This window comes from Lutra lutra, chromosome 12, assembly GCF_902655055.1.
Source record: "Lutra lutra chromosome 12, mLutLut1.2, whole genome shotgun sequence".
Classification (NCBI taxonomy): domain Eukaryota; kingdom Metazoa; phylum Chordata; class Mammalia; order Carnivora; family Mustelidae; genus Lutra; species Lutra lutra.
The window spans coordinates 15,791,119-15,815,960 of record NC_062289.1 but is presented as its reverse complement, the minus strand read 5'-3'; positions in this window follow the sequence as shown (position 1 = coordinate 15,815,960).

Below are 24,842 nucleotides of genomic sequence, written 5' to 3'. Positions count from 1 at the left end.
TCTCTAACCAGGGAAAAGCATTAGCTTCCCCACTTCTAATATTCAGATATTCCCCTTTGACAGAACTGAAGGTTCTTGTAAGTTCATAAAAAAAGATAAGCAAACTTATTCCACTTATGAAGTTTCCACTATACACTTCAGTGGAGGTGAACTAAAGGCCATTTTGTCACTGACATAAAGCAACCGATATATCATGTACCCAGACATAAAGGGTACGTTTCAAATAATGTTATCTATCACACACAGTGTGTCAGAAATCAAGATTCTTAGCAATAGAGGAAAATGTCAGCAGGCAGTCAGCAAATGGGCTTGTTTTCAGAGCAGAATATTACCCTCCTGCTCTGCACTATTAACTCACACACACTACTTCTCAGAATTGTATAAATGCTATATATTTGTTGCCTTGTGAATGTGGCTTTGTGAAGTGTCATCACATGGTGTTCCTGAAATTCAATCTTAGAGCCAGCCATCAGTTTCACCACATTAGAGTGGTAAAATATTCTTTGTTACTTCTCATCCTACTGCTTTATCCAAGTGTGTTACTAAAGGGTGATGTGCTCCATTTATGAATATATCCACTTATATAAACCATTAGCCATAGAGAAAAAATGGTTAGAATCTTAGTGTCATCCCATTCATGCACTTCATGGATTTTTAGGTCCCTGCAAACATCAGATTGTTTTCCTTATAAAAAAAAAATTGTGACGTTTATAGAGGCAAGCCTTTTATTAATGGCACTGTCATGGGGTTGTCAATTTCTTTAAACTTTCAGGGTGCTCCTACCTTAAGGGTAAATAATTGAGGCATTCACAGTGGCTTAAAAGAATGAGTGACTGATTGACTTCCTGAGTCAGAACCCTGATCACCCATTCTTATGTATGCAGCCTTTTCTTTCCCATGACATACTGTTGGACAAGGACATTGGAAATATATTCCCCTTTAAGAATTAAGCAGACAGGGATTTTAATCCAAGTTCCACCACTTACTTATGTAAATAGCTACATCTTGGGACCTCATCTTTAAATTGGAAAAAATGGCATATAATTAGAAGAAGTGTGGGGTTTTTTTTCAGCTCTAAGGAATCAGTTTAATAATTAAATGAATTGATTAATAATAATTCTTATTGTCTTAAAATTCACCTAAAATGCTAGAAAACAAAATATCTTTAAAATAACAAGGTGTGGGGTTGCCTGGCTGGCTCAGTTGGGGCGTGTGTGACTCTTGGTCTCAGGTTCATGAGTTCAAGCCCCATTTTGGGTAAGGGGTCTACTTAAAAAATTTTTTTTAATAAAATAGCAACATCTAAAATAATATCTATCTCTCTTTTTTTTTAAAGATTTTATTTATTTATTTGACAGAGAGAGATCACAAGCAGGCAGAGAGGCAGGCAGAGAGACAGGAGGAAGCAGGCTCCCTGCTGAGTGGAGAGCCCGATGCGGGACTCGATCCCAGGACTCTGAGATCATGACCTGAGCCGAAGGCAGCGGCTTAACCCACTGAGCCACCCAGGCGCCCCTATCTCTTTTTTCTTGTATGTGAGATTTAATTTCAGATTTACCCCTTTACTGAATCTGTGGCTCTCAGTTTGTAAAGTCAAGATCATCATTTTATGCTTTGAATCTACTAGAAAATGTGTATGTCTTAAGGATGCCTATGGAGGCATTATAGGGAAATAAACTGGCAGTTATAGTTTTATAGTTGTCACTGCTATTTACGGAATGAGTACTATTATTAGAAATTCAGTCGCCGATATACTAATGCTAAGGATTTTTGAAAAAAAAAAAAAAACCAGCAATTAGAATAGTAAATAGCACAAAATAATTAATTACTCATTAATTTTTTAATCAAATGAATGAGTGAAGGTGGCAGTATTATTTCATTAGATCTTCAGAATATGGTTAAGGAATAAATTCAACTCTCTCATGTGAATGAAGTTTTCTAACTGACCCAAATTCACCCTGCAAGTCAGTTTTCTGGCAGTTGCTAATTGAACCATCCTCCAACGTATGAACAAGGGGTCCCCTCCCCAAGGAACAGGGTTGGTTGCTGTGGTTGGGTCAGCAGTGCAATCCCTGATGGGGCTGTTTCTCTAGTAGGCGGAGACACTGTACCTCCACAGGTTTCTGGAAGTAGGTTCTGGTACATTCCTGTGAGTTACTGGCAGGTAACTGATTTTCTCCTTGAAGAGTCTGTTACTCATTTCCGATTTTCTTCTCAGTTAACAGAAAAAAATGCAAAGTTACTTGGCTTCCTTTTGCTATTGTTTCACAGGCATGTGTATCCCTCAAGGACACATGCTGTGTGTGTGCGTGGGGCCCTGCAGTTGGGGTCAAGGACCTCTCTCAAGCTCATGTATGAATCTCAGGTTAACTGAAAATGTTATTCAATTAAATGAAATTCAATTTATTAATGCAACTTCCAAGCATGTTTACTTTTAGGGAATTTAATTAGGTTAGGCAATTGTTCTTCTTATCCATATCTTCTGTCATGTGTGCAAAGTGGAAGTCATGGATTTCACTTTGTTCGTGGTTCATCTCAGGGGGAAGAACAAATTTGTGAAGCCATTTAATCTTACTGAACCAAGTTGTTTTAAATTGGCAAACAGGAATATTTCATACTATGCCAAAAGACATAAATCGGAATTTCTGTAAAACAAAAGACAAAAGTTTCTACAAGCTCATGCAAAAATGATTTTGCCACATCCCATCATTTTAACCAAGCTAGGGATGGGTTGAGCAGTAATGTAAGGCTTTTTATCATCTACCATTCACAAAAGAGCTCCAGGCCACTGTGAACATTGTTTTTGCTCTGCCTGAGGAAGAAATTGACTCAGTGTGTCTGAATACCTTTTTATATGTCAGAGTAATTTAAGGGTGAAGTCTAAACTAAAACCTCATACTCCTTTATTCCAATTGGGATTCTCATTAAATTTTTTCACTTTTAAACTTCCTGTTATCTGAGTGCTGACAAATTTATCGTAAAATACCGATTTTATTATCTTTCTCCTGCTGAAAAACATCCAATGCTCTCCTTTTTTTTTTTTTTTTTTTCCCTCAGCACTCAAGTCAAGGCTGTCTAAAGTCAAGGCTGTCTATAATCTGACCACAACTTGTGTAATGAAACTAATGTCTCAGTAAGCAATTTCTGGCCTGTTTGTGTCCCATACACTTCACATAATATTGCTTCCCTAAATGCTGTTCTCCTTGGTTGTTTTACCTTTTCTCCCCTCCACCACACCATTAAAAAATAACATTGGACTAGAAGTCTCGATGCCTTTCAATTTTAATTTTACAGTTCACAAAATGAAATTGAAATCAACCTTTCCAAGTTGTTAGGAAGATCAAACGAGGCAGTGTGGATGTGAGTGCCTGATACACAGTAAAGCACTCTTGAACTGGAAGTTATAGTTATTGCCTGTTATTCAGATCAGCACAAACCCTCCTTGTCTGAGTAGTTTTTTCATTTGTTTTAGGTCACTCCCATGGCAGTAATAATGAACACTCTAGACCATTTACTATAGCCCTGACTGTGCAATGCCAGACACTATTCTAACTGCTTTATGTATTTTAACTTGATTGTTCCTCACAACAGTCCTTAGAGGTAGGCGGTGTTATCATCCCCAACTCACAACCAAAGAATCACAACCACAAAGAGGTCACTCATTTTATACATCTACTAAATGGTGGAATTTAAATTGGAATTCAAGCCACCTAACTAGAACTATCCTGATTCAGGACTGGAAGATCAGTGTGATCCGCGCCCCCCACTTCGCACAGGAACACATGAAATTATTCAAAGAACACTGCAGTGTTTACCGTTTACCTATGTAGTTGGTTTATACATCCTTGAGAAGAAAAAGCATGTATTTCTTCTCTGTAACCCATATGGTAGAGTGTGTAGTCTATGCACATCAATAAGACGCTGGCCGAGGTTGAGGTCCCTAGGAAACAGGTCATGAGACAGAAATCTGAGTATGGAAGGTTTATTGGGGAGCACTCGGTGGGGGGGGGCATCTGTGGAGTGAAGGGAGGAAAGTTGGGTGGAAAGAGATTAATGGTGGTGCAGTCACAACAAAGGCTTTAGCAGATGCTCAGGAGACTCTGAGATGTTCCCAGATCAGGACTTTGAACCCCTGCACCTACAGTCATGAGATACGGGTTTCCTGCACCCCTCCCCTTGGGAAGTCTGTGACATTAAGCAAGACAGCTTTCTCTGGACTAAGGCAAGTGACTGAGCTCTAAGCCAACAGCTGTCAAGGCTGCTGGCAGCCGGAGTAATGAGTGTTTCCGACGGGGGTGGCTTGCCACCGTGTCCTTGCCGGTTGATCTCTTGCACCACTCAGATGGGTTTGTATAATAAGTCTGTGCCCTCTGGAAAGAGCTTCTTCAGAATTCTAGTTGGTTTCATCTCTGGGAATCCTGCAAGAGTCATGGAATGTTTTGTGACTCTAAGCACTGTAACAGGTCTGAGGACTGCCCCTGTCACTTCTCCCCATCTTCCACTCTACATTCCTTCTGCCCATAGCAGGCACCTCTTCCTACCTGATACAGTGGCCCAGGTCCTCACACCTGAACAGTTCTGATCTCAACGCTCTTAGCAGACTGTCGTTGTGGCACATGTTCATTTACCTCCAACTTGAGCAAGGGAGTAGAAAGATGACACAGTCCATACCTAGATGTTAAACTGATTCCCTCCCCCACCGTGTGGGACAGCAGACCTACCTCACCCTGATGGTCAGGGTCAGTTACCACGGCCAGGGTAGTGACTCCTTTCTTGCCACAAGAAACCTGTAGTAGCAAGACAGCAGCTGTAGCTTCACGGCTCTTGCCATGCTCCTTGGTTAAGTATTCTCTCTCTGGGAGATACAACTCCTGACCCAGCACAGATCCAAGTTCCAAGGGAGGAAGCATAAAGTCTCCAAATGGTTCACTGGGAGGAATGATAGTCTGGCCACTTCTGCCTATTTCAGAACTTATGTAAAACTTCAGAATTTATGTTCTACTGACAGGTGACATCATTTCATAAAAGGGTTGTTGACTTACGGTGCACACATTCTCCCAAAGGAGGACACTTTATCCTCACAGGGTATAATCTCCTAGCAACCCCTCAGCTGGACCTTCAACAGATTGTTCCTAGCTCTCTCAGGCTAGAAGCTATGGCTAACGCAGTATATGATAAGAGAGGTAGATCCCCTGGTGATGTGTTACTGCTGCCCCTCCTTTGATACATAAAGAGGGTTCTTGGGTCTGATGAGATGTTATAAGGAACCCATGTCAACAGTGAAAGCACTTAAACAGTAGGGCTGATGAGTCCCTGTGACCAAGAAGGAAACCCTGTAATATGTGTCTCTCCCAAACAAAAAAATCCCTGCCCCTTTGAGGCTTGAAGAGGTCCAAACTGATCTACCACCATAAAGAGATTTTTAAAAATCTCTGAAAGTTTTGGGAATATAAGGAGGGAGATGGTCATGAAAATCATATAGTATGAGACATGGGTGATTGATCAACTAAGTTCATGTAAGGAAGAATTAATCACTTAGGTTTGAAGATTCAGAGAAGTGGAGGTTTATGACATGGGAACTTTATTTGGTCAGTACTCTGTTTTCATTTAAAAGATTTATTTATTTATTTTGGAGAGAGAGAGGAAGAGCATGGCGGGGGAGGGGCAGAGGGAGAGAGAGAGAGAATCTCAATCAGATTCTCTGCTGAGTGCAGAGCCTGAGGTGGGGTTCAATCCCACAACCCTGAGATCATGACCTGAGCCGGAATCCACTCAGACACTCAACCGACTGAGTCACCCAGGCACCCCAGTCAGTACTCTTGATGGAATGAACATTTATGTTGGGAAGATGAAGTCGCTTACATTTTCATACCTGACTTTGGGTATTCATCAATACTGAAGGTTCTAGAAGGTAAACATTCTTAACTCAGTGCCTGGCAAGTAGCTGATGCCCCAAACAAACCAGTCTCCATTTTCTTGGCTGTTGCTGTGATGGATTCTGTCAACAAATCCTGTATTGAGTAGATCCATTAACAAAGGTGATATTTCCCCAAATTGAAAATAATACATTCTTAAGCTTGGAAATATGGTTTGAGGGAAGCTGGTAATGAAAAAGGGCCAAGAAAGTCAAGCTTATTGAAATAGACATTTATTTCTTTTTGACTCAGGATTATATTCTGTGTTGACAAAATCATTTTATCTTAAATTTAGTTTTGAACTTAAGTTTTTGTTTTCTTTTTGTCTGAACTGGAATTTTTAAGATTATATAGTAATTTTAGGTGCTGAGTACAATATGTTATCATGAGTATCCACCTCACAAAAGTATAATTATATCTCCAGAAAAATCTAAGAAATATATAAAATAAATATTAAAAAAAAAACAAGAAAAGGACTGGGGCACCTGGGTGGCTCATTCATTAAGTATCTGCCTTCAGTTCAGGTCATGAGTCCAGGGTCCTGGGATCGAGCCCCACATTGAGCTCCCTGCTCTTCGGAAAGCCTGCTTCTCCCTCTCCCACTCCCCCTGCTTGTGTTCCCTCTCTTGTTATGTCTCTCCCTGTCAAGTAAATAAATAAGATCTTCAAAAAATAAAAAACAAGAAAAGGACCAAGAACAAAGCAAAAATAGAAATCAATTTTTTTCAGCTTCTTATTTTGAATGAGATATGGACATTTTTGTCTTATTAAAAAATTGATTTATCCATTCATCAGTCGATGGACACTTGGGCTCTTTCCATAATTTTTGGCTGCTGTAAACATCGGGGTGCATGCATCACTTCGAATTAGTATTTTTGTATTCTTCATGTAAATGCCTCATAGTGCAATTGCTGAGTCGTAGAGCAGTTCTTGGGAGGAGCCCCGGGTGTTGTATGGAAGTGTCAATCACTATATTGTACACCTGAAACTAATGCTACGCTGATTGTTAGCTAGCTGGAATTTAAATAAAAACTTAAAAATATTTTAAAAATTCATTTATTATTTCTGTTAGAATAATAATGTATTACATATGTTTACTTAAATAATATATTTAAACAGAAAGTATGGAGGAAAAATGAAATGTAGGATTTCAGCTAATACAAGATGAATGCTTTAGGGTTATGTATGATTTTGGGAATGCATAAATTTACCTTTAAATGGCAAAATTTGAAGAGTTCAGCTAAGTTGCCATATTCTTTGTTTGTTGTTCAATTTAACATGGATGAAATAAAATGAAAATACTTGAAAATGTAAAAATCAGATAACACTACATTTATAGGATTTTATATCAAAAAGCGAACTTTATAAATAAAATATTATAGTTTTTCATTTGGACTTTTTCTTCACTTAATTTTAAAATTATACAAGTAACTCATGCTTGTTTTTATAATTCAAAATTCCATTCTTGACAAATATGGAAATATATAAAAATAGTAATCTCTAATTCTATCTCATTGGAGCTAACTCTTTTCTATTTATAAGATTTTCCTCTACCTTTGTTAAAATGTACTCATTTTCTTCTCTTTCCTTTCTGTTCCCCATAATATATTTTATTGGAAATATTTAACCTGAACTTTATTTCATCCTTTCAGATATGTGTAGGTAATAACTAGAATGATGTGCTTGATGAGTTTTTTCAAGTCACGCCTTTTAAAAACTGTATAATATTCAATAATATGAAGCTACCACTAATTATTTAACCATTGCCAAAGTGATACAAAATTGGTCTGTTTCTCATTTCCTTCTACTAGAAAATCTTCTAATAAACACCTTTATAAACTGGGCAGAGTGGAAAGGCATTGAGTCTCTAGATATTCTTAACTAAAATATTCCTTAGTACAAAGAGTGAAAGAACAGAGAAGCTTGCTTTTGACTATTAATGTCAGAACAGACATGAACAAAAACAGAAGTTAGGCTTCATGGTGACCTAAAGAGGATGGTATAGTCCACCTTTTGGAGATGGGAAAACTCCTTGAGGACAGTTTCCGGTTATCACACGAACTATGAGTAATAGAGGTAAGGTGAGAACCCAGTTCTATCGGACTCCTGAGCCTTACTCTTCCGCAGATTCCAAGACATCATTTGTAAAGGCTGATAAGGCCCTATTTACACTTCGTAATTTCAGATTAAGATGGAATGAACACCCATCCCACTGCCCAGGACCGTCCTGATTTACACCTATCATAATTTTTAATAATATCCTTCCCATTCTGACAGTGTCTAAATGAAAAATGATCTATTTGCCTTACATAAGGAGGACCATCCGAGGTAAAATACCAAAGTGAGAGGTAGGCCACTCACCTCGTAGGAGAGGGGAGAGAAGCCTCTGGATAGGATCCCAGTGGGAGAATAAAGGGTGATAAAAATGGAAGATGGACAAACTCTGTTTCACTTTAGCCAATGTGGACTTTGCCTGGGCCTCTCGTGAGGAAGGGCTCTTAGCTAAGCCCAGGAAGGACAAATTGCTGATGTTGGTTCTGGAGTCTCTGGAGTGAGGTTTTGTGAGGGGCTTCTCAGGAGTCTAGCGAGAGGCTGACATGTTCACAGATGACGGTAAACAACAGCAGACATGCTTTGTGAGAGAAGTAAAGGAAAGAGGAAGTGAATTGCTGTGAAGAAAGAGACTTTGTAAGTTATAGATACCAAAGGACTTGGGAAGTACGACGGAATTTTTGCTGAATATTAATAGTTAGGCAGGATTTTGAAATAATGAGAAAGAATGGGATAAAGAACACTTATCTCCATCAAAGGGGACAATTATATATATATTTTTAAAGATTTTATTTATTTATTTGACAGAGATCACAGGTAGGCAGAGAGGCAGGCAGAGAGAGAGAGAGAGGGAAGCAGGCTCCCCGCTGAGCAGAGAGCCCGATGCTGCGGTGCTGGATCCCAGGACTCTGAGATCATGACCTGAGCTGAAGGCAGAGGATTTAACCCACTGAGCCACCCAGGTGCCCCATTATATTTCTAACACTTGCATCAAAAAATGAGTGTTATGAACAAACTGAAGATTTTGCTGGGTGTGGATTAAAAAAGGATTTATCTTATTGTGGGAATCCTGGGTGAATCATATTGCTTCTCCCTAAATTTGACTTCTCCAAGCCAACACATATCTTATCTGGATTGAAAAACATTACCACCTGACTCACTATAAATCTTACTACCTTATTTTATTTTATTATTTTACTTATTTTTTAAGTAGGCTCCATGCCCAGCATGGAGCCCGGTATGGGGCTTGCCCTCACGACCCTAAGATCAAGACCTGACTGAGATCAAGAATCAGATACTTAACCCACTGAGCCACCCCTCACCACCCATTTTATTTATAATTTCATTAACAATTTCACTATGTTGTAAGAAAATTCCTGTATTAATAATACAGCAATCTGGTTTTCTGAATACTCTAAGAGGTAAAAGTATAATTTGAGTATCAAATAGTTAAAAAATACTTTGCTTTTTGTTCTGGTAAACAAAGTGAAAGAGACTGGTCCTGCTGAATTAATTCCTTGAATTTTATTATTCATGGGCTTCTTGCATCTGATTGGAAGTACAACAGTGCCCTCTATATCCCATTCTCTGTACAGAATTCTAGTGTTTGAAAACAACATATAAGGATCAAAGAGACAAAAACCCTAATCTCAGATTTACAATTTATGTCCTCTGTAATAAGAAATAATAAGAAAATCTGAGTCATGTAATCTTTAATCCAAAATACATATTCTCAACAATTTTCTTTTAAAATAGCAATATCTTCTGGTTTCCTAAGAAGACCGATGCCAGGTATAGCTTATATTTTTTATTTATATATTACTTATATTTTCAAAGCTGTTTTTGAACTATGGTGAATTTTGGAATTTCTTTCTTCAAAAATGTGATCTCTAAAATTTGTCAGGGCAGTGGAATGAATAAGTCTTGGGAAACAAAGGCACACATAAGGAATACAGTTCATGGTACTGGGGTAACACTGTAGGTGACAGCTGGTAGCTATACCCGCGGTGAGCACAGCGCAGTACAGAGAAGATGAATCACTACATTGTACACCTGAAACTAATATTACATTGTCTGTCAACTATACTCAAATTTAAAAATTACGAATTTTGTCACTGCTAAGAACTAATAGAACCAGACTTTCAGAAGTTTGTAAAATCAAAATCTGAATGTAAAAAACAAAAGGTATCAGCTCAGACTCTTTTCCTAGATGTAGTATTTCAACTTGCGGTTTAGTTCTAACCTTTGGTGGATTGAGGGGAAAGTGATTTTAATTTTTGATCTCATAATTTACTAGTTAAAAAAACAAAAAAAAAAAACCTGTTTTTAGCCTTTCAGTTGACAAGTCTCTATGTTGTTGGGTGGGAAGGAGATGACAGGCATGTGGAGGCTGCAGACACATTTATAAAGCTGTCTTCCAATTGTAACAACTTTGTTTTGACTGACAGTAGCAAGGACACTGGTTTGATTCAACAAGATATTTTGTTTGAGGCTTATGGTATGACAACCAAAGCGGTTGGTTCTAAATAATGAAGGTTCTGAATTGCTAAAATACCATTTGTTCAAATTTTATTTGAATCGTGACAAGTTTTGAGATATTAAAATTTCTAATTGTGATTTATCTGAAAGGTAACCAAATCAAGATAGAAGGAGAGAATGCATAAAGAATTTTAATCTCTCCCATAGCTTTTGTAAAAGTTTGGAGTTCAAATATTTTAGCAGTTGTTCAGTTATCCTTTTTGGGAGTGTGAATAATTCTTAACTAGATTGTTAAAACCACATGTAAATGGTTTGACTAAGGTCTTTGATTTGTATTAAATTCGTGTATTTTAACTAAAGTCCAATACCATAACATAGGTAAAGCTAGGTAAATTTAGATCATCCAAGTAAACAATCAAATATCTAATATTTATTCTTGCTTTAATTATCTCATATTTATGCTTAGCTTCAAAATAGTCTTTTACTTTTAAAAAATAATGTTTGAATGTAAAAACCAAATGGAAATTATTTGCTGAAAACCACACCTACTCACTGAATAAGGTTGTAAGGAAAGCTCTATTGTTCACCTGTAGACATTGTGCTTGATGTCAGCGAAGTTTCTAAGTAAAACAAACGGCTATTTACAAACACAAATCTACAAGATGCACGGTTTACATTAAAAAGCAAAAGAAGCCTAAATTTAGCCTCAGCATTTTTAATACACGTTGAAATTGAAGGTTTGTAAAAACCAAACTACAGTCCTTTCATGAAAACCAATCATTTATTCTATATTTTTCCCGGCTGATAAAAATATTACAGCTATTCTCCAAAATAACCATAATCCACTACGTGGCAAATGAAAGTTTCAATGGGAAGATTGATCCAGTATTCTCACCACTGCAGAGAGGAAGAAGTGACTTGGATACCAGAGAAACTAACAAGAAGACAGATTCTGGTATAAGAGACCATGTGTCATTTGACATCAGTATTTCAGAGTAGACGCTGTGTCTTCGATAGAATAATTCAATGAGACTTGATCTCATGACAAAATGTACTGCCAACTTATTTATACTAAAGATATTTGCTGTAAAAATTTTTTTTATTAATTCTTTATTTTTTCAGCATAACAGTATTCATTATTTTTGCACCACACCCAGTGCTCCATGCAATCCGTGCCCTCCACAATACCCACCACCTGGTTTTGCTGTAAAATTTTAAGCTGAAAAACTTCCTAAGTCGATATAGGTGACCTAATCAAACTGTTCAAGTTTATTCTATTCTATTATTCTCTCTCTCTTTCTCTCTTTTTTTCCCTCTGAGACCAGGCTTCAAAAAATAATGGAATATAAGGCTAATTATAATTACAGAATAACAATGCCAATTATATCTCTCAACTGGAAGACACTCTATTTCCTTTTCATTTGTTAAATTTTACAAAAGAACAAACTTGTATAGCTCAAACGATACTTGAATGAACAGTAATTGAATTTCATGCTCCATCAGCCAGTCAAATTTAAGGATATTCCCAATTATTGTCCCAGAGCACAAAGCATGGATTTTATTATATTCAACATAGAACAATGTCCTTTAGCGATGCTAACCTTCTGAGCTTTGAGAAACTGCATAAGGACAATTGCCTTTTGAACACAGCAAGCCTTCTGATGTTTCATCTAACAGTAGCCTTTGGTAGGATTAAACTCCACCCCAACATTCATCCTTCTGACACTGAAAAAGTTAAGATAAATACCTGTGTATTTTCCGCATTAGCTGTAACTTGAAGATAAAATAGTTTCTGCTTTAACTCTCTGACCTTCCAGGCACCCTCTTGTGCTTACTCGCTCACTCTCTCTCTCTCTCCCCACTGTGTGTGTGTTAGAGGTCCCTTCAGCTTTGGTCTATTTCTTGGTTCTCATGATAAGAAAAATGATTACTGGGATGCCTGGGTGGCTCAGTCAGTTAAGCATCTGCCTTCAGCTCAGGTCATGATTCCAGGATTGAGCCCCCCACATTGGGCTCCTTGTTCTGCAGGGAGCCTGCTTCTCTCTCCTCCTCTGCCTGCCCCTCCCGCCATTCATGCTCTCTCTTTCTCTCCCTCTCTCTGTCAAATAAATAGATAAAATCTTTGAAGAGAAGAGAAAAGAAAAGAGAAAAATTACTATCTTCGCTCTTACAAAGAGCCTGCTGGATATCCCACTGTGAGCAGGGAGGGAACAGTCGAGGTCAGAGGGAAATGAAGTCTCCCCAACTGGGGGACGCTAACTGGAATTTATAGGCCTGCTCTGACAGGTAAAACAGTTTAAATGACAAAGGGGTACCAAAAATGCCCCTTCCCCATCCAAAGTTTCTGTGACTGAATACTCATAAGACATGGGGTAAGGTGTGTCTTCGAGCCCAGTGAATGCAAATAGCTCAATTCCCATTCCCACTTCTCCATCTCCAATGAGGTGCACTCATCACACTGGAGTCTCCAAGATCACACTGGAGATTCCAAGAAGTCACCAGGGCCTTCAGACCTCTTTACATTTAGATCCAGCCTCCTTTGCTTGAAATGCTCTTCTATCCTGCTTTACACGTTAATTTCAAAATCTAGTTGTTACCCTTACCTGTAAGAGCTTTTCCAGTTCTCTCAAGCAGAGCTGGCCATCCTTCCTCTCTGCTCCCTTATCCTTAATAGATGATCTCTTTTCTGTCTCCAGGCATCCTTCAGAGATACTGTGGATTTGGTTCAGACCATACAATAAAGTAAACACCGCCATAAAGCATGTCACTTGAACTTGTTGGTTTCCCAATGCATATGAAAATTATGTTTAGGGGCACTTGGGTGGCTCAGTGGATTAAGCATCTGCCTTCAGCTCGGGTCATGATCCCAGAGTCCTGGAATGGAGCCCCACATTGGGCTCCCTGCTCAGTAGAGAGCCTGCTTCTTCCTCTCCTCCTGCCTGCCGCTTTGCCTACTTGAGCGCTCTTTCTCTCCCTTTCTCTGTCAAATAAATAAATAAATAAAATCTTTTAAAAAATTATATTTACACTATATTGTAGTTTATATTTATGTTATACTGTAGTCTATTAAGTCTGCAAAGCATTATATAAAAAATACATAGCTTATTGTAGAAAGCTTTATTGCTAACAATCATCTGTGCTTTCAGTGAGTCATAATGTTGTTGCTGGTGGTGGTGGATGGCTGCTAGTCAGGGTGGTGGTTGCTGAAGGCTGGGCTGGCTGTGGCAATGTCTTAAAATAAGGCAGCAGTGAGGTTTGCTACATTGATTGACTCTTCCTTTCAGGAATGATTTCTCTGTCTCGTGTAACGCTGTTTGATAGCATTTTACCCACAGTAGAGCTTCTTTCAAAATTGGAGCCAGTCCTCTCAAACCCTGCCATTGCCTTATCAACTAAGATGACCTCGTATTCTAAATCCTTTGTGGTCATTTCAACAATCTTCATAGCATCTTCACCAAGAGAACATTCCATTTCAAGAAACCATTTTTTATCCCCATCCATAAAGAGCAATTTCTCATCTGTCCAACGTTTGTCATGAGATTCCAGCAATTCAGCTACATCTTCAGGCTTCATTTCCAATTCTAGTTCTCTTGCTGTTCCCACTACATCTGCGATACTTTCTTCATTTAAGTCTTGAGCCTCCAATTTGTTAAAAAAAAAAAAAAGTGGTGACTGTGCAGTGCAGTAAAGTGAAGTGCAATAAAATGAGATATGACTATATTCTACTTCGAATAGTGGATCCAGATTATTTGAAAACACAAGTAGAATGGTCTACAGTTCAAGGAGAATCACTCTTAAGGAGAAGAAAGGTATTGTATGATAAAAGAGAGACGTGTGGATTCAAAAATGGAAGAGTTTTTGAAGTTGGAAAGGCTTTTGAATTTTTTTGGAGAAATTTTGAATTTCTCTAAGGTCCAGTGAATTCTGTATTAGTTTGGTAGGGCTGCCATAACAAATTACCATAGATTGAGTGGCCTAAAGAGCAGGAATTTATTTTCTATCAGTTATAGAAGATAAAAGTCTGAGGTCAAGATAATGAGTGAAATTGGTTTCTTCTGAGATCCCTCTCCTTGGCTTGTGATAGGACTTTATTTCTCTGTCCTTACTTTGCTGTTTTCCTATATGTTCTTGTTTCCTGATACTCTTCTTATAAAGACACCAATCATACTGAATTGGGACCCATCCTAAGGATCCTTTTTAACTTAATCACCTCTTTTAAGACCTTGTTTATGGAAATAGGTCTTTAAAGAGGTGATTAAGTAAAAACAAACAAACAAACAAAAAAACCCCACCTATTTCCAAATTTAGTTCTAACAGGGGTTAGGATATCAACCTGAGTGTGATGGGGACACAGTTCAACTCACAACACATTTTGTTGGAGCTCTGTTTCCGGTACAAGGGAAGACATGGGAGTCATAAGAGAGGGGGATTCATGAGAGAATGAAGTCCCTGCAGGACATAGACTAGAACAGGATACAGACAAGGATCAGCTGTAGAGGACAGACATTGCTTTAGATAACAGAGATTGGAAAGTGGATAGATACAGATGAATTTAAGCTTATGGAGAAATCGGAGTCTGATGGCTTTTCTTTATATAGGGAGAGGAAGTATGCTGATAGTTGAGGTAGAGTTTTAAGGAAGATTTGCTGAGAGGGAGAGGCCAGAAAACAGTAACTAGAGGTTGAGACTATTGGCAGGAAGTAAAACCAGGAGCCATGGGGCCGATGCTGGCTGGGGAGGGATGGGAGGTCAGAGACGTTAATGGGAAGATATTGACAAGGGTGTTGAGGGCCTAGAGATCTCAGGATTTCAGATTAATTTGAAAAATAAACTAAAGGACGATGTTATGTTTTTTCTAACTTTCATTATTAGCTAAATATATCTGTGTTTTATCTTCTCCAAACATCATTAAACTTTCTTATGTAAGAAAGTTGCCTGTTCTTTCGTAGAGGTTAATATGGTCACTCAGTACATCCTTTGATACCAGGTATAAATATAAATGAATATTAGGCATGTTTATCACTATCTTATGATGTTTTGAAAGATGCTGCCCTTGGGTAAAATAATATAATAGTTATTTTGAAGGAACAGAACTGAGGGTTGGAGTGTTCATGACTAATAAAATGAGAATTGTTGCCATACATTACAGAGGGCACCTACAAATGGAGGGCAGAAAAATAATTTTGAAAGAAATGTCTGGAAAAGAAAAGAATGGTGTGTGTGTGGGGGGGGGTCAATCTCACTTGCAAGGGCCCCAGATTAAATCAGATGAGAACTGATGAGTGATCACAATTATGTTTGAGTTATAAAGGGTCTATTTTAAGTTCGCTGCCTGTAGTTTAAAATGTTCACCCGTTCCCTATATCATAAATTAGTACTGCACTGTTATTAAGGTCTGTTAAAATTAATATCCTTTAAAGCAAGAAAAGTAACAGGTGAATGTATTAAATATTTAAGTGTCAAAAGATGCATTCTGTTAAAAAAAAAAGCCTTTGTTTTCCAAAAGTAGCTAATGTGTCATGAGATACAAAAAAATCACCCTGATTATTCATCACTCCTACCACCTTCCTCTATTGCTCACCACTGCCTTACATGTGATATAAATTCACAAAACTCTGTAATGAAATATGAAACCTTCTTCAGTCTGTTGACTTCGCAGCTCCACTCCTGCTTCAGCTGTTCAACGGCTAAAAAAGAGGAAATAAATTATTCTGACGATTTAAAAATGTAATAAATAAATCATACACATTCATGCTCATTCCAGAGTCTGTCTATCTCAAGGAGTGTCACTTTTTTTTTTTTTTAAATAGATGGTGAACTACACTATTGGCTTTTACACAGTAAAAACCAAGCAGCCTATAGCTCTGATCATTCTCAAAGAGCGTCACTCTTATGTTTTCCATCTTCTTTCAAATCCCTTCCTCCTTCTTTTCTTTGACACCCTTCTTCAGCCTGCCTTAGATACGACAGTACCACAAATCTGCGGACATGGGCACAGGTGGAATTTGAGCCTCTGAGTTAAATAATTTTGGGGGGCCAATGTTTGTTTTAAAAAGTGGGTTTAGGTTTTAGGCCCAGATCAATCTGGACACAACCACATTTGCATTTCGGTGGCCGGTTTGGGCCAGGGGGCAATTTGCCTGGGGAAAGATGGAAAAAGCCAGCCAAAACTCATCTCAGTAAAAGTAGGATGACAAAGGGATCCTCCTAACAGTTTCTTTGGAGGGAACAGATTCTTAATGTCAGAGATTCAGTTCTGAGGCTCAGATAATTTTTTATTCATTTTGAAAGAGTCTAAATGGCACACATATTATGTGCTAGGCATATGCTAGAGGCCAGAAATGCAGAAGAAAATGAGCACCATTCATAACCCTGAAAAGATCATATTCTAGTTGGAGCCATTATTAGGTTTGTGCTTTACTGGTTGCATGACTCAAACAGTTGTGCGATTGTTGTGGGTCAAAGGTCTCTTGGGAGACGTGGGTAAAATGCAAGTAACTGTAGGAGAGGTAGGGAGTTTTCACAAATATGATAAGATTATGATTTTGAAGTTTGTGCAGCTTGGTTTGATATAGAAATGGGAAAAAGTATTCCAGGCAGAGGGAATAATACGAATAAAAACACAAGGAAACGTTAAACTGCTTAAACACAATTTACATCTGCTCTAAATAGGTAAGATTTTTTTTTTTCCTATGATTTTCTCCAGAAAGGAACAACTAATCCTTATGTGGCTGTTTAGAGACATTTTAAAAATCTATAAGATGATTTGATTTTAAGAATTAAATCTAGCAGGAAGGGAAAATTGATGGGGACACTATAGCAGACTGGTGGAAATTAATTTAGAATAAAATCAAGCTGAAAGTCCTTTTCTAGAATAAATTATGATTTTATCCTATAAATATATAAAATAATATCCATGTATGGAAATCTCTCCTAAATATAAGGAAAAAATAGTCATTAGTGCATTTACAGCCCAATCACTTAAATCATATTTATTACAATTATTTTGTATGTTTCATAATTAAACTTGGCTGTCAATAAAAGCTACAATTAATCTAAAAGCAATATGGGTGGGGAAATCTAGATTCCATGATTGCGTGAGGTAGGCAATCAAAGAAAATCAGTGTAAATGTAAATTTCACTATTTCACTGATTAGAGTGTCTCTGGCTTATAGTAGCAGCAAGGAATTCTACGTATCTTATGTTATCTATTTCAAGATTTTGAAAAATCAAAGAGCAAATCACTGTTTTTGCAAATCTAGAACTTGTCAGGAGGAAAACAGCTGCTCCACTTTGCATAAACTCCAGGTTGATTTCTCATCTGAAATGCTCATTGCTGCTTTCTGTGAAAGTGAGAATTTCCTCAGGAAGTTTGTCACCAGGATAGTATCAGAAGAGGAGATCTTTCCAATGGCAGGATGTGGACAATGAAACAGAAGAATCATAAACAGGATGAAAAAAGTAAAAACAAACAGAAACCCTGTATTTTTGGTGGCAAAGGGATAATCATAATAAAAATCATGGGAAGAGATTGGACGCAATTTTACAGTCTGTGCTCTCAGAGCCTAAGAACTCCAATATGGAATGAAACAGGAAGACAAGTTCACCTTAAATTTTTTTTAAAGGATAATGATTTGCATTGTAATAACAGACTATTTCCTTTAACCTGGCTTTGTTTTGTTTGTTTTAAGATTGATTTATTATTTAAGAGAGGCAAAGGGAGAGGGAGAGAGAGAATCACAAGCAGACTTCCCACTGAGCACAGAACCTGATGTAAGGCTCATCCCAGGACCCTGAGATTATGATCTGAGTCAAAATCAAGAGTCAGAGGCTTAACCTATTGAGCCTCCTTTGACCTACTTTTGAGAGCAGAGTATTTTCCCTCTTAATTTCTCTTCATCTTGTTCTCTAATACCTCTGATACATTGAAGATACGTTTCCATTTAATTATCCCGTTGCAGCCTCCAGCTCAGTTTCATTGGGTACCATTCACAGTAATTAGGAAAATGTTCCATCATAACTTTTAATATCATATCTGTAAATTTAATCCCATCTCTCATGAATCACCTTAGTTAGGATAGAGTTTCCAGAACTCAGGAGAATATAGAACAAGAATTATAGAATTGAATAGAGGACTGTTTGATCATTTTCCACCTCTCAGGAGTGTCCTCAGTTCATTCCCTCCTGACTCACATCCCTTAACAGTGGAGACAAGATTAGTCTCCCAAAAGCTTTAGTATTCTTGGTTTGGAGGGAAATGTGTAAGGATTACTGTTCCACTCCTAAACCAAACTGACTACGAGCCACTTTATGGTTAATAGTAATACGGAGAGTATTTTGAACTTGGTTACTCAAAGGTATTGAATTAAAGCCTCCTACAAATTATTAATGCAACATGTCAATAGAAATACAGTATGAATTGTGTACGCATCACCAAAATCTAGTTTTACAGCCTGTTCTTTTCTCCTAAAAGATCCCCTTCAGCTGTTGTGGGCAGTGCTGCAATGTACATTCACATACAAAGCTTGGGTGGACATAGCTTTCATTTCTTTAGGAAAATGCCAAGTGGTACAGTTGTTGGGTTTGATGGCAAGCTTGTGTTTCACTTTTTTGAGAAACTACAAATTGTTTTATGAAGTGACTGCACTGTGTTATATTCCCGTCAGCAACATAGGAGGGGGTCTCATTTCTCCACATTCTCCAACATTTGTTAGGTCTGTCTTTTCAGATATAGCCATTCAAATGTTTGTGAAATAATATCTCGTTGTGGTTTTAACTGGAATTTCTCAGATGACTCATGATACTGAACATCTTTTCATTTGTTTATTCACCATTCATATAGCTTTGGTGAAATGTCTATTCAAAATATTCTCCATTTAAAAAATCGGGTCGTTGTCAAAAAAAAAAAATCGGGTCGTCTTATCATTGAGTTGTTAGTGTTCTATGTTTTAAAATAAGTCCTTTATAAATGATATGATTTGCAAATATTTCCTCAGAGTAGGTGGCTTTTTTTCCATCTCAATGGTGCCTTTTGCAGACTATTGTACTTTTGATGTTATATATTCAAGAGCTCTTTGCCTAACCAAAGGTCACGCAGAAGGTCCCAGAAGGCCCTTTGTTTTCCAATCAGTCTCTTTGGCTGATGACTTTAGACCATCTGTTCTTGGCCTTTTCCTGTCAGATTAGTTTTTACATCTGTCCTTTATCTTTTTTGTTCTTTAATGTCACCTTGTCAGCAGTGAGAGGATTCATGAGTTGGAAGGATGTTCATAATATTATAAGAGGACAATAATATAAAGGATAATACTATTATCCTCTTCCCTCTTGTTCTTTCCCAAGTGGGCAACGCTGGTTTTTCACAGGCCACATGACTGATACTGAAGGCAGAATAAGATGTGAGGATCCATTTCTCTTCTCTTAAGTCATATTTAAAGATATTTGCAAAAATATGAAACAATGGTACCCTTAGTAGTTTTGGAAAATACATTTTTCATATCAGTGTTCATGTTAACATGGAAGAGGCTTGTTTTGTTTTCCGCAGTGACTTGTAACACTGCAGGGACTGAGGCCAGGGAATGGGAATTGCTGCCCTGCCTCATGTGAGGGCTTTGTGTGCTTCTTTGTTTGAGTCATGCTCAAGACGACATGTTCTTTGGTGTGAGGGGCCAGAGCTTTCTTCCCTTTCTGGAACAACAGCCATGATCTCTTCTGGCAGTGTCTTCCCCTTTGGCCTCGTTTTAGTCTTCTGGCCTGTTTACTAGACATATATAAACCCTCATGTGTTGTCTTTGTACCTCTTTATCTCCGCTGTAGTTCTCACTTCTGGGTCTCTGTAATATATCTGGAGTGATTTCTTCATGTCTGTTTTGAAATTTGTTAACTTATCATTTGTTTTTTCATCATTTCATCATCTCTTTGAGATATAATTAAATTAAAAAAATTTTTTAAGTGTATATTTAAGTCATATGTGGGATGGCTTGATATACATGTACCTTGTGAAAGAATGACCACAATCAAGCTAATCCATCCATCACCTCACAGTTACCTTTCGTGTGTGTGTGTGTGGTGAGAATAATTCATCATGAGTGGAGCTGTATCAAATATGTTGTTTAATTGTTCCACTTGATTTTTAGTGACTGTAGATTCATTTGTAGGAATAATATTAGGTTTTTACGAAAATCTGGTAGTTTTGGTAGTGGTCTCTTTTGCCCATTAAAAAAAAACCAAAACTTCAATTGAATGATTTTAAAAAGCCTTAAAAATTTAATTACTTAAATTCTCAAAATATAATCTTTTTATATGTTGTGTCTATAGCTTGTCTCTTATGGTGCGCAGTTTGAAACTAGGGATCATCTTCTCTAGGACTTAATTTGGAAATACTGCATAGCTGGAATGAGGACTTAACTTGGGGTTACTGTGTGGCTCTGAGGGAGGCTGTTTTCATCCTTAGGAGTTTTGCCTTTGCTTCTGCCAAGTCCTCTCCAGTCAAATCCTTATCCAGGGATTACTGTTGTGTATATTTTTTGCATTGTTACTGCTGTCAAATGACTTTAAAACCCAAACTCAAACATAGGACAGTGGTTCCGAATTCTCAAAGGAGACTTTCTTTCCCCCCGCCCCCACACCCCCTCCAACAAGCAGCCCAGGATGCAAAGGACATTTTGTCTTCTGAACCTGATAGACAGAGAGTTTCTAGTTCATCTTTCACTGAGGGTGAAGGCTTCTAAGGCTCTCAGATGATGGTCTCGGTTTTAACTTGCAACCTTACGCAGACTCTATCCCTGCCAGGATGTGGACATCTGAGCTCTTGGTTCCTGAGATGAGCTCAGGCCACCTCCCCTAATAGACTTCCTTCTTAGTGGTAAAATGGTGTCAGCTCAGGTGCTTGTCACTATTCTTTCCAGACCTGCAAAGATTTCCCTCATTCTTTGAAAGGGTTCATGAGACTCCAAAAGGCATATATCTATGTAAGGCTTTTACTTAAAGGCAGAAGATGCGGTATTATAAGAGAAAGAGAATTCAGCAAACATCTGAAGTCCTAGACATCTCAAAGGCAAGATGTCCAAGGGTCCTATTCACTCCTATAGGGACTGCACTGTGTCTCCAGGTTGAAGCCAGGATCAATATGAGAAATCATGGCTTTGTGAATGTTCAAAAAGAATCCTTTCAAGGAGACTTAAGTGATGAGACCAAGCTTGTTAAAGCAGGTAGGTCACATGCAAAAGCTAGGTAAAGAAGCTGACTCTGGAAGCTACCAGGGAACCTAAACTTGGACATCCTAAATAGTACACCTTAAATTCCACTGCCCTGATTTTGGCTCAGAATAAAAACCAGACAAGCACACTTCTCTTGAGATAGGTGCAGAGCTTTTCCATTCCAACTGAAAATCAACTTGATCTCCACAAGGTCTCTCTTTCCTTTGGTTCCTGGAAGTTACTCTTACTTTCGTATGAGCTCAGTTATACAATTAAAGGTATGACTGTTGTATTTTATACAGAATTTGTAGGTGATTTTTAATAGGGGACTTTCCAAGTTGTCCTAATGTTACTTAAATCAATAGTCCTCCATTATTTTTAACAATGGGAGTGACCACAGTTCATTGGACTTACTATAATCCCAGTGGGCTACAACCTTTTTCTGAACCTGCACAATTTTTTTTAAAGATTTTATTTTTAAGTAATCTCTACACCCAATATGGGGCTCGAACTCACAATCCTGAGATCAAGAGTTGCATGCTCTACTGACAGAGCCAGCCAGTCACCCCTGAATCTGCACTTTTTATTGTGTGTCTGATCTTCTCTCGAAGGTTCCTAGATCCTGTTTCTTATTCTTGAGGCAACTGGCTGGATTGCATAACAAAAATGTTTGCCATCTTATTTCATCCATTTTATTCAACTTCCTGTTAACAGAACTTGTCTCAATTATGCCTGTTTCCTTTTTTTTTTTTGTTTTTCCTGTTGGGGGAGAGGGTCCTTGTGACCAGAATAGCTCCTTTGGTGCCCCAGCAGTCTCTTGCCTTCATAGGCCACCACTGCTGATATTTGATTCATTGAGCACACTTAATAACAGGGAATTTAAAAATTAAAGTTTCAGTGAAAGCAAAGAGCATATTTTGATCTGTTCTTTTCCTGTATGAAACAAATGTTTTTCTTCAGTCGTTTATCTTGTTGGAATTAAAAATTCTACTAACAGAGAGATCCCTCCACATAAATATGGAAATAAAACTGATTTCTTGTTGAATAAGCATAATAGAGAACATGAATGTAGGTTGGCCATAAAGACTATAGAGCCAGGATAAAATTCTACACAATTTATATGGCAAAGCAGGTAGAAAGTTCACTTGTGACTTGAGATATCTATTTGTTTAGTTAGTTGACCTCCTCCAAAAGAATAATAAAACTTCTTTTATCTTCCCAAGAAACTGATTTTTATACCTGGCACTGTGCACCTAAAAATGAGAAGGGGGAATGAGTGGCAACATTTTTCCTAAACTTTCAGTCATACCTGAGACTCACAATCACCCAGTGAAGGAGGAAATCACCCCATTTCACAGACCTCAAAGACCTCAAAAGGTTGAAGTAACATGTTTTAGAACTTTTGGTCAGTGGTGTAGTGTTATAACTCCCCTTCCTCCCTTCCTCCCCGCTCCTGTCCATCTGTCTGTCCGTCCATCTGTCCTTCCTTCCTTTCCTCCTCTCTTCCTCCTTCTCCTTCCTGCCTTCCTTCCTTCTTGCCTGCCTGCCTCCCTCCCTCCCCCACCCTTGCTTCTTCTTTTCTCTTTAAACAGAAAGTTGGAGTTTATTTTTTTCACATCAGAGTAGCACGCTGGGATATAAGATTGGTAAAATACTGCATTTGGCCACTCTTCCACTCTTTAGTTTTCTTTTATATCTTTTGTTCTCATGTATATTCTATGTAGTTAAGTTCATTTTAATTTTCTATGCATGACTAAGCTTTAAAATTACTGCAACATGCTCAAAGCTCTCTCTCATTGGGGCAGTGGCATTTTCCCTGAGGGGAAATTATAATTAACTTGATTACCTTTTATCCAGAAAAATAAAAGAAAATAATATAGAATTGTTTTCTAAGTCAGGTTTTTAAATAAAACTTTCCCACAATTGATTAATTTAAGTAAGATGTTAAGTGTGCTTTGAGCTCACTTTATACATATTCAAAATTATTTTCTTTATAGTTTATCAGGAATTTTTTTCTGGTGCTCATTGATTCATTATCTCTTCTATGCATTGTGTATTCATATATACATATAATCTGGAATATGTCAAGCAGAGATTTTGAGTGATAAGACTACAGCAACAAATAAAGGAAGGCTCAGATTTCAAAGAACTTACACTTCTTTGGGGGAGAGAGATAATACACAATTAAAACATTTAATATTTTAGGTACAATACTCTGCAGCAGTAACAAAGAAGAGCAAGTTACAGCTATGCAACATAATAGAAATTTAGATAAATTCTGAAGTTTTGCACAACATTACTGCAGGCATAAGGACTTATCACTCTTAAGGGAAACTGCAATGGAATCTAGTACCCTCTCTAATAATAGCAATTATTAAGTGCTTATTACCATACACATTTGCAACTCTGAGAATTCTGAAACACAAACCTGATAACGGCATTTCAACGACGCACTCTCCAATGGCTTTTTGTATCCGAGAACACTCTTCTCAAGCTTTTCTACCAAAGTCCCTCAGTGAGTAAAGGATACAATGAAGGGCATGATAACCAAGGTTTGAATGATCTTTGAAGACTGTGAAAGTACTTAAATCTTCTATTTTGATATAAATATGCCAGCAGATTTATACTCTATACATAATATGCTTATTTTAAAATAATATTTTATTTATAATTATATGGCATAAGGAGAAAACTTAACCATCATCTCATTGATTCATGGGTGCAACGCTGGCAAATTTTGCCTATTAGTTTTAGAAAACTGAATTGGAAGTTGACATACTATTTTCATTTCAGTTTAATTTTGATTTTTAGATTTTATATTGAAATATTTTATTAATCTTTATTACCCAAGTTGAGCAACATTCATGATAAAGGAAGATACGTGTGACAAAATGCTCCTTTCAAATACCAAGATTTTATTTTATCCTCTTTTAGCTTTGTAGCTATTAGAATAAAGACCTTCAAGATAATTTAAAATTCTTTAGCATAGTAGTGTTATTTAAACTAGCTTAGTAATAAAAATAAAAGGAAGGAGGGGGTGTTGGAAGAATATTAAGAATATTGGAATAGTTCACAGAGGAAGCATTTTAGAAAATAGAGCCACTCTGTTGCTGGGCGAAGCAGGGAGACACTGGGGCCCTGGAGCCTGGACCCAGCCAGACCCAAAGGAGTCACCAAAGGTTCTTGGTCTTGCCATGAGAAG